General features: G+C 36.7%; 1 protein-coding gene across 2 annotated transcripts in view; it reads right to left on the bottom strand.

The window, feature by feature from the left end:
• NSMCE2 (NSE2 (MMS21) homolog, SMC5-SMC6 complex SUMO ligase) overlaps nt 1-10,723 on the bottom strand; it is a 126,396-nt gene that overhangs the window by 30,511 nt on the left and 85,162 nt on the right. The gene's annotated exons all lie outside the window — the stretch shown is intronic.

Raw genomic sequence — 10,723 nt, 5'->3', positions numbered from 1 at the left:
TACTCCAGCTGCACACTTTCCACCTCCTTTTTCTGTGAGCAATGCAAAAGTCATCGCTGAGCCTGGGCTGATCATTACCCTGTGACTAAACTCAGCCCTGCATGTGAGAGTGCACGCACACTCTGCTGGAGCCATTGGCCTTCTTTATTCACTAGAAATGCAGGTGCTTTTTCTCTGATCACTACAGTAGAATGCTTTCTTTTCTCAAAATAGTTCTGATGTTCACTACACTCCTGAGGGATTCCCTTGCATCACTGTCCTGCAATAATTCTTTCTGAATGAGATCAACTTTTAAAAACATAGACATCTTTTCAAATGCAGCCTGGAATGATTCAGATGTTAATTTTTGAGTATTTATTATAAATATATAAAAGATTCTCCTTTTCACATGTTTATGATGAATCCCTTCAGTCTGAATGCCTGGCTATTTAGCATCACAGACCTAGGACTAAAACCATTTCCCTCTTAAATCAACCTTTCTCACATGAATTCCTCCTATTTGGTCTTTGAATTTCTAAAAAGGTTTGGCTTCTGGGTTTTCAGAATATCTTTTGTTTCCTAACAACTATTTTGGGAAGCTACTTATAAAGTTTTTTGGGGTTTATTTGAGGAGGCATTCAAAAGACGTACTTCAGTTTTTGGGTTTGATATTGTATTATCCTAATTTTCTGCACTTAGGATAGAGAGAGTGCTTCACTCTGCAGGTTTAAACAGAGTCTACTTGAATACTGTAGAGCATATCTCTATCCAAAACAAGAAAATTGTGCTGTCTAATTTGTTTTCTTGGCATGATTTATCACTTTACAAGTCTTTCTTCTGTCTTTTCATTTCCAGTCTAGATTTCTTCATACGGGAAAGTATTTTTGTGCTTTTAATAGTTTTTCCTGCCTCTCTCTGAACTCTAACTGCCTTTTCTTTAAAGATAAAATCTCTCCAGAGGAATACAGCATTCATGGTGAGGATTCATAATTTGTATATAATCTTTCAGCTTTCTCTATTCATTTTTAATATGATCCTTTTCCTCTTGCTGTACCGTGATGAGCCTGATTTGGGAGATCCAGAAAACAAAGCACTCATTATTTTGGGCCCTTCTTGTCCCTTTGTTAGTAGCAAAACATCTTGCTGGAGACGTTTAGGCTGAAATTATTTCTGCTTCTAAAGAGCTTGGGAGAACAAGCCTGCAATGGAGACAGCTTTATCCAAGGACCCTAGTGTATTGCTGGGATCAGTTCTTGGGAAGGTCAGAGCTCTCCTCCACAGAGTTATTCTAAAGAACACAAGTGCAGAACAACAAAACCATCAGACTGTAACATCTACTTGACCTCATGAGCTGACTGTTTTGAAGTGTATTTTATACTGACTTAAGTAGGAAAATTTCTGGCAGAAAATAACTTAATTTCTCCTTCTGCAATGCCTTGATTTTCTGTACCACCTCCTTTGGAAGAAGAGACTGCTGGCTGCCAAGGAGAAGCCCCTTATGCACTCTTTGTGCTTGTGCCAGGCTGTGGGACCCAGCTGACACTTCCCAGATGTCCTGTGGGCAGAAAGGAAGCTTTGGGTTTAATCACACCTCTGCAGACTTGAAGTTCTCTTTTCTGTAGGCATTACCCCTAAACTTATCTGTGCCAGCTTGAACTGATCTATGGTATGCTTACTATAGCTCACAGGTTTGCTACTCTAGACCAAGTTTTGTTGTTTTTTTTTTTATTTACTCAATAAGTTATTGTGCTACACCTGTTTTTCAGAATGGACCCCCAAGTCACCTCAAACTGACTCTCTTTGATTACAAAATGTGTTACTTATTTCTGTTTAATTTATCCTCTCCTGGTACATGTTTAATTGCTTTTTGAAATAAAACGCTTCTAGTGTGGCATAGAAAGGAGCTTAATTTTTCCAAATCTGATAAAGACTTTATTAACCACAACAATTTCAGATTTTGTGCCATGGGTCAGGAGACCAGACTAATTCCATAGTTCAGTAGTACTCTATTGAAATTATTCTCATACTTAAAAGCTCAACAATGTTAACCTGTTTACCACCTGAACAGAAATAAGGCTTTCTGAAAGCTTTGGGCTCGGGCACCCTAATTCTGAAAGTTGTCTCTGTTCATTAGGGCTAAGTTTCACTTGCACAGTTTTACTTCTGCTCAGCAGGCATCTTACTGGGGCTCCTTCAGGCCAAAGTTACTGTGCAGCAAGTACTCTCCAGGTTTATGTTCTGCTTTAAGGTGTGTAAAAAGAATATCTAAAAGGGGAAATAAAGAAACACTATGGTTAAAAGCAGGATGATTTGAAACGAAAGGTACTAGCCTTTGACAGAGGAGAAGTGGATTCTGGCTCTGTTCAGACACACTTTCTGGAAGCTACTGTACAAATCACTACAATTTACATTCATACACTACATTACATTCAAAGAGAATGATATGCCTAACTTCCCATGAAACTCCTGATAGTTAAGGCCCCCCCCCAATTTTGTTGTTATTTTTTGAAAGTAAGTCTTCTTTTTCTGGGTCTCCAGTATCCATCAACTAAATCAGCATTACGATAAAACAGCATTCCTTTTGAAGCAGCTCACATATTCCAATTAATATCCACAGTATAGAAAAACCTAGACCCTTCTGGCTGTGTGTGGTAAATCAAATAGAGAGGAGGGAAAGAGACCTAGAGAAATACATTTCAATCCCAAATCTGTACTTGTATTTAAAATAAACAGTCCCAGTGTCTCAGTAGTCACAGTTTCTCTGACACACACTGCTGCACTAGGAAGATTCCAGAAGAACAAAACTCTTAGTGACTCTCTTAGGATGGAAAAAAGACTATCAGCAAGGGTATAGGAACCTACCCTTCTTTTAAAAAAATAATAGAAAGAAGGAACATTTCTACATTTGAAACAGAGTCAAAGATTTTCTGCCAAAATATTGCTGTCATTAAGTTTTATGCATTTGATTTACTGCTGCTTCCTGCTGCTCCTATTTAAACTCTCCTTTCCAGCAGGCATGTAATCAAAAACATACTGTGTTCCAACAGCTTGCTTGTCATGGCTATTTATAGGAAATAATTACTGATAGAAACTTTAAGAGAAAAATAAAGTCGTACACATGCAATTATTTGGAAAATACTAATCAAATTCAGTTGGATCAACACTTCACTACAAGATCTGAAGTTCAAGGCAGAATTGAGTCACATTTTATTTATTTTTAGCAGTTATTTCACATTGCCTCACTAAGAATCTACAGTGCAGTTTAATCCTAGTATGTAACAGAGATGAGAAGCTAAGAGACATTTTACAGCATCAAATTATCTCATTAGGTATGAAAAAGGTTTTCTTTTTATGAGCTCTCACATGGGTGAGAGCAGTTGTCATTTGCTCAATTTATTTACAATCTATTCTAATAAACAGTGTAAAACAGGTCTTAGGTTTGATGACAATAAAAGTTTTTGAGAAGACATTCCTTGAAGTTCCCAGAGTTTGGAAATTTCATGTTCTGCTCAAAAATAAAATGTGCTTGTTAAAAAGTTCAGTAACATAAAATGGAACAAACCATGTATGGTGTTCAACAATCTGCTGAACAGATGGAGATTTAAGGCTGCAAGACTGCAAATTAAAGAGCACCCAAACATTTTCAAGAAACATTAATACAGCAAGCTTGTTGACAGCACTAAAACCCCTTATTTTAAGGCTTTTCAAGACTTAAGCCTCTTGTTTCATTATGAAATTGTCAACTGCATCTTTTCAAGCTAACGGTCTCAGTTACTAAAATTGTAATGAGAGACAATGATTTAAGGAGACATAGTACCTGGGTCAGGTACCATGAGTGCATATGCCTACAGATGGAGCTAATGAAAGTTTCACGTATTAGATATCCTGATGTGAGGGAAATGGATACCAGAACAAAGAACTCCAAGGAGAGAGGCTGACAGAATCCACCCCATTATTCAGAGATAGTTCAACCCTACAGTTAACCTGTTCCTCTGGTAGCAGTTTGTATAAGGAATCCAAACCCGAGTCAATCCATAAAGGTGCACAAAAACTGGAGAGCAGCTGTGTTGGTCAATCAACAAATTACAGGCAACAGGAACATCCACCTGTCCATCAGAGCTCTGATACATAAGGTATTTGTGGCTTTTCTATTACCAGCAAAATAAACCACAGAGTACAAACTGGGTAATGAGAAAATATACATCCTAGCGATCCAACAGAAGATTTTCTGTCAACAGGGCAAGGACCTAAGAGTTACTGGGATTTTTAGTTTGGCTTTGTTACCTGTGAACACATAATTATTAAATAAACAGGGAGACAAAGAGTAAGCTTCCCTCTATCAATGACCTTCACTCAGCAGCAGCACTTTAGTTTTTCCAGGGCTGAAAATAAGGCAGATTTAACATAGACAGCTGGCAATATCACCCAAGTATTGCTCCATGGGAGATGCTGAACTTACAGGTTCTTCTGTGTAAAGAGAGAAATGTCTGTATTTCACCAGCATACTGATGAGCCTGCTTTCTAAATTCTGAAGAGATGGCTCTACAAAGCATCATAATAAACTACCTGTGAGACAGAATATGGCCTTAAGGACTGCCACGTTTCAAAACAGTTGATGATGACATACAGCTGTCTGCCAGCACCTGTTAAGCCTTTCTCAGAAGTGCATGAAGAGCAAGAAGAATAGCCTCCAACATATCAGCAACGTCCCTCAGTCACCAAAGCAATAAACCACAATCAAACGTTCTTTTAGCCATTCAGCAGAAATGCGATGATGAGGCAACCTAGATCTGAGAGTGAAGAAATTCAAGCAGACAAAGCACCTAGTACAAAATACACAGCAAAGCCAAAGTTGGCCTACAGCCTTTCCAAACGTCCTTGACAGGCAAATTCAAACTATTCTTTATTCTTTTTTTCCAAATGGAAGAAATCTTAGTATTGCTGAAGTCAAAAGCAATACTCTCCATTTAACAGTGCTTGTAATTCATCTGCAGGAAATTAACTGCCAGGCTTTAGAGCATTTTTCCTCTTGGGTAATACTTGGAACATTCATTGACTCTGTAGCAGGATCCCAGCATTTCTGTTTAGTTTTCCTCTTGGTAGTTAAACATTGCAGCAGCTTCTATGTTGCTACATTTATTTACATTTTTAATAACCAAATAATAAACTTTTTACTTCCCCTGTCTTGATGGCCTCTTTTCAGTCTGAGCTCTTCATGTTTCCTTCGTGCTTCTGCAGCTGCTAGTAAGTGAGAAGCTGCTTTGGATCGTTTTGAGTGTTCTACCACTTTCTGCTCAAGAAACATGATTCTAGGAACAGACAAGGCAGCTGTCAGGACATTATTTCACAGATGCTCTTGGCATAATATGAAGCCATTTTCAGCTGGCAATAGCTGGAATAAATATGTAATATCACCACAGAAAAACAGCAGGCTTAGGAAAAAAATGATGATGAAATCAAGAGTAAGCAACAGCCCTGCTGAACTGTGTTTTGGTGTTCCTAATGCCTTTCCAGAACTTTGCACATACAAGTCCACACTCCCTTTCACAAGGCACCAAACACAGAGGAGACTTAACAGAACAGGACAGGGACTGACTTAAGGCTATCGACAACCTAGGTCAGTGGCACATCAAGCTGTGCAGATTTAGTGCCTTGTGTTACCTATCAAACTCCACATTTTATAGGGCAATAAAAATATTTCCTTGATTACACAATAGGTGGACATTCAGTTTTGCTGTTTACATCAGGAATTTGCTTATGCTCCAGTTTCTGTCATGTTAACAATTATGAGACTCACAAGCCAAAGTGTAGAGAACAGAGATTTTGATGTTGAATGCTCTCTTATCTTGCCATCCAGAGTCTACACTGCAGAGCGAGTTTGATTACAGGCAGGTAACATTTCTCACAAGCATGTTTAATGAGAAGAAATATTTCTGGATCACTTTGTGTAGCTAGAAGAGAATAAGTGAGTTTATTATTTGTTACTTTCCAGGTTTATCTGTATTCAGGTAACACGCAGCTGTGTATAGTGTTTTATCTGAAAGTTTTGCTCATGTTCTCCCAGAGCAATTTGTAATCAAAGGAAACACAATAGAAGAAAGATTCAGCTTATATACGACTCAATTAAGCACTTTTGCTTCAAATAAGAGGCTTATTCACAGTGGTGTAAGAAGAGACTGAAAATGCACACTGTATTGTGTGGACACAGAATCCATAGCTAATCCTACATAAATGCACTAAAGTGAAAATTCCAGAATTAATAAACAATGTGCATTTTCTCTTGCACATCACATTCCATAAAGCATTTGTACTGTAAGCTGCTTGGAGCAGAGACCTGACACGGTTAATTAATCTATAAGAACCATGTACATTAGGAATCACATTTAAGACTTTTTCTTCTTTTCGAAGTTCAGAAGAACAGATTTGATTTTACAGCTCTGGTATGAATTAGAGGCTAAGGAACAGAAAGCAAAATCTCATTTTAAATAATGTAACTGATTACTTCGGGTTTGTTTTCATGATTTTTAAAAAATTTGTGATTTACCTTAAATTATAGGAAAGCAGTTTTGGGAGTTTGGGTTTAATTTTCAAAAAGGTGTTCACATCTAAAAACCTTGAGTCTCTTCCAGCTACACCACCTGCCTAGCACCTGGAAGAACATTCAGGATCACATGTTCAGGACACATCCTAAGCTATAGCCAACATCCACAATTTCTATAGTCATTAAGGGATAAAAACATCACCTAGAGAAAAAGCTTCTGTTAAATCAAACACTTGGTTGGGGTCTACAGAAACAATAATTACTGGAAAACCACATTTTGGTGAACTTTGAACTATATGTATTTCTTCTTAGAAAGAGAAGGCAACAAAATTACAAACTTCCTTAAAACTCAAGAAGATGAAATTAAAATCTTCCAGGTGCCCAAATTCATAACTAACTTTAAAAGTGATTTTTGAGAACAAATAATCAAAATCATGAACACATTATGCCCTTATTGTTCCTCCTATTCTGCTGATCACACTTTTAATACTCACTGACACTCTTTTAATAAAACTCAAAAGAAGCCAGTCCAAAAGGGCAAAATATTCAAATGCAATTGGGAAAGAAAACAAAAAAACAAGAACCAGACTGGGCATGCATATTTTTAAAAATCTGACACTGTGTGAGTTTATAAATCAAAATTAGCTGTTGTTGTTGTTGTTTAATAGTTTTCATGAGTTACTTCCATACCCAGAGCAGAATACCAATTGAAATGTTCCAACTACAATATGATTTTGCCCAGATACTTTCTTCTGAGATTGTTAAGAGGATAAAATAGCATGGACCAAATGCAAAATTCTTTGATGTAAAGGTACATCCATGATTATCTTTTGAAATCAGCCTATCTTAGAAATTTAGAGCTTCCATACAGATGTACCTGCAGCAAATCAGACTGTTCTAATTTATAATTAGAAAGGGCTCCCACACCTGCAGCTTTGACCACATTCCCTTTACCCTTTCCAATCCACTCCTTCTCAAGCCATTCCAGCATTATCTCTCCCCTGATATTGCTTGTTTGCCAGAACTGTAGCATTTAAGATTCAAACCCAAACACTCCCTGAAGGAGTTGAATACCCTTTATTCCTATGAATATGTATCATTATGAATACAAAATTATCATGAACAAAAGCATTTTTCAAGAGGAAGCTTTGAGTGTATTTTGCTACAGCAAATAGAGAGCTATTGCAAAGGCAAGTATTTTGAACAATAGGTGTCTGCACACCTGGGAAGTTCACAGTCAAAATGTAGGCAATTAGCAAGTACAGAATGCAATGTTCCTCTAAAAATCTCAAAATACTAATCTGTACAATTAAATATAATGGCTTTTTATGTAGATATATCTGATCAGACTGTGTAAAACACTTGTGAATTTTTCAATTCTGAAAGTTACATTTGGAGTTTAGTACCATTTATAACACCAGTCCTGAAATGCTACTCACTACTGTGGTGCTTGGTGCATGCATGATACTTAAAAAAAATATTTAAAAATAACATTTCTTTCTTCAAGGATTTCCAAGATAAGACTCCATTCATCAAGAGGCTGTATGTCAGTGGTTTTCAGTCAGTGATCTGTGACACTGTAAACTTATCCTTGTGATGCTTAGGCTTGTTCTTGAAGGGCCAACACCTATAGTGTGTGAAGTCTCCATTTGAAATTGTTAACTACTGCCTTAGCAAAAGATAAATCATACCTATATTAGCAGGCTGAAGATCTATAGACCAGCCCTCCCAAAAAAAGAGAAGCTGTTTAAAAGATGCCAAGTATCCTGGATTTCCCTTAATACTCTCTTCATTATTAGTCCATACCATCTACTGGATTTATTAGTTTGTCAGGCTGTCTTATAGGGTGGGTGTAGATTTCTGCTTGTCCAAAAACATGTCACTACCGTGCCTTTTTCTGCTTCAAAAACTGAAAAGAGATCACTCTTCTCTGGAAAAGGACAAACTGTAACATTTCTACTGTTAAAATATGGATAAATTCTGAGCTCTAATCTTTCCAAAGTGCTACAAGAGGATAATCACTGATCATCACAATTGGATGCTGTACCAGCCCCAAACTTTGCCTGCAGAGACTCAGGTTTTATTGCCTCTTTTTTGTTACACCAGTAAAGAAAAACCTAAAACACTCTACTGCATAGAATGAAACAAAATAGTAACACTTCAATAAAAATATTAATTACTAAAGAAAAATATATTAATTTCTTTCATGCCCCCACGTAAAGCCATCTGACAAGGCTAGTATCAAATAAATTAAATTGATGGTACTTTGTTCTCAAACATATGCACAAACAGATCACATTCAGCAGTTTCATCAGAAATAGCATTTTCAGTAATACAGTAAAATAGGGCTTACAGTTTTCCTATATGGTATCAACTTGGACTGAAATGGATTGAATTTCAGTCAAAAATTTCATCCAAAATCACAGAGCCAGGGAAAATTACACAATTTTACTTCATAATTGTGACAATTTGTTCTTTGGACAGCTCCATTACCCATTTGTGCTGAACCAGGGACCTGAAGTTGAGCCCAAGTGCAGGGAATAAATTTTTGTCTTTCCTATAAGGTCTGTCCATTTTACTCAACATTAACTTTCTGAAAAGCCAACACATTTGCTTCTGGCTTAGTAAGATTGAGATGTAATCTAGACTCGGCATGAGTCCAGAGAGAAGAAAGGAATATGATCATTCCCCTACCTACGCTAAGTTGACTACGTGAAGAAAGAAACTTTCTGATTAAAGTGGGATAAGATGGAAGCCTTGAGGAGGAAAAGGTGAGATTCGGAAAAGAAGCCTGAGGGGGATGGAATGAATAGAAGACTTGTAGGGAAAGGAAAAAGGAAGTTAAGAAGGGAGTTTCCTTATTCCAAATTTAGAAAAGGAGTGATTTGAGATGACCTATGAAACCTGACGCAAGACTGCAGTCTGCTTTGCATAAACCCTGAAGTCAGTGGGAACTGTGTGCCACGTAACAGCTCTGATACCATGTCCTAGGTTTCTCAAAAGCTACCCAAAACATTTATGTTAATCTCTCTGAATTTCAGTTTCCCATCTGTCAAGTAGGAATAATAATAATCCTCTCATATGGATAATGTAAAAACAAATTATTAATGCTTGCAGATACTGTAATAATGAGGATCACAAAAAAGCACAACAGAAATACTAACTCTGCATTAGGAACAGAGTTTAATTAGTCTGTAGTAAACAACAAGTGGGACTTTTGTTCTCTATGTTTATATCTTAGCAAAATGGAATCCTGGTATTTAAGAACTCACAGACCAAGCAATACCTGTAAGAGCAGTAAGTAAAAGGGACTGACCATACAGCCAAGAACGAAGACAATACAAAATACTGAATCTGAACTAAGAGGAAAAAGTAAACTGTGATTGTAACTTAAAGGCTATCTAATTGCTTATGTGAGGGAGAAATAGGAATGGATAAAACAATAATTGAATTCAGACACTTTTTAAGATTGCAGCTTTCTTAATCGCCTTTTAACTCCAATAACTGCCTTTTAACTCCACATTATGTATGTGCTTATACTGACGTTCATTCAGGTGCTCATGAATCTTCCATACTGACACTGTGTGCACACCTGTGTATATATATATTAAGTAATTTTCAGTTAAACCAATAAAATACATCCAGAACTAACATATTCAGTGCTACTACATAATGACGCTAACAAATTCACTTGCAGCATAAATTATTCCTGTACAATAGCAGCTTGAAAATGTATTTTTCAATTCTTTTGAACTTAGACTAATCTTAAAACAACAAATGATGAAAGTTCAAACAAAAGCTAATTTTATTTAATGAACTAACCAAGGAGGTATTGTGAAACTATTGTGCAACCAAATGCTAAGCTAATTATTGTGAGAACAAATAACTGTTGCCATAGTTACTGGACAGTGTTTTCCATAATCACTTTTATCTCTTCAATAAATCTTTGTGACGCAACAAATATAAAAAGTTGACTGTAAAATGACTATTATGTTTTGAACAGCATTTAGTTATGAGTGATCTGTCATTGTACTTGTGTTCCCATGTTTGTCAGAGGATAACAAAAGACAGGTATTTGCTCAAGTTAACAGGGAAACAATTACAGCTACAGCTTGGCTTCTGAACTGCAGTTCATGTTGCTGATTTTTAGCATAGACATTTTCTTTTTTGTATCAAACACATTTGTGTTGATTTGTTTGTCTT

This window comes from Passer domesticus, chromosome 1 (assembly GCF_036417665.1).
Source record: "Passer domesticus isolate bPasDom1 chromosome 1, bPasDom1.hap1, whole genome shotgun sequence".
In the NCBI taxonomy this organism is placed as follows: domain Eukaryota; kingdom Metazoa; phylum Chordata; class Aves; order Passeriformes; family Passeridae; genus Passer; species Passer domesticus.
This window is presented reverse-complemented; position numbering and strand designations above follow the sequence as displayed.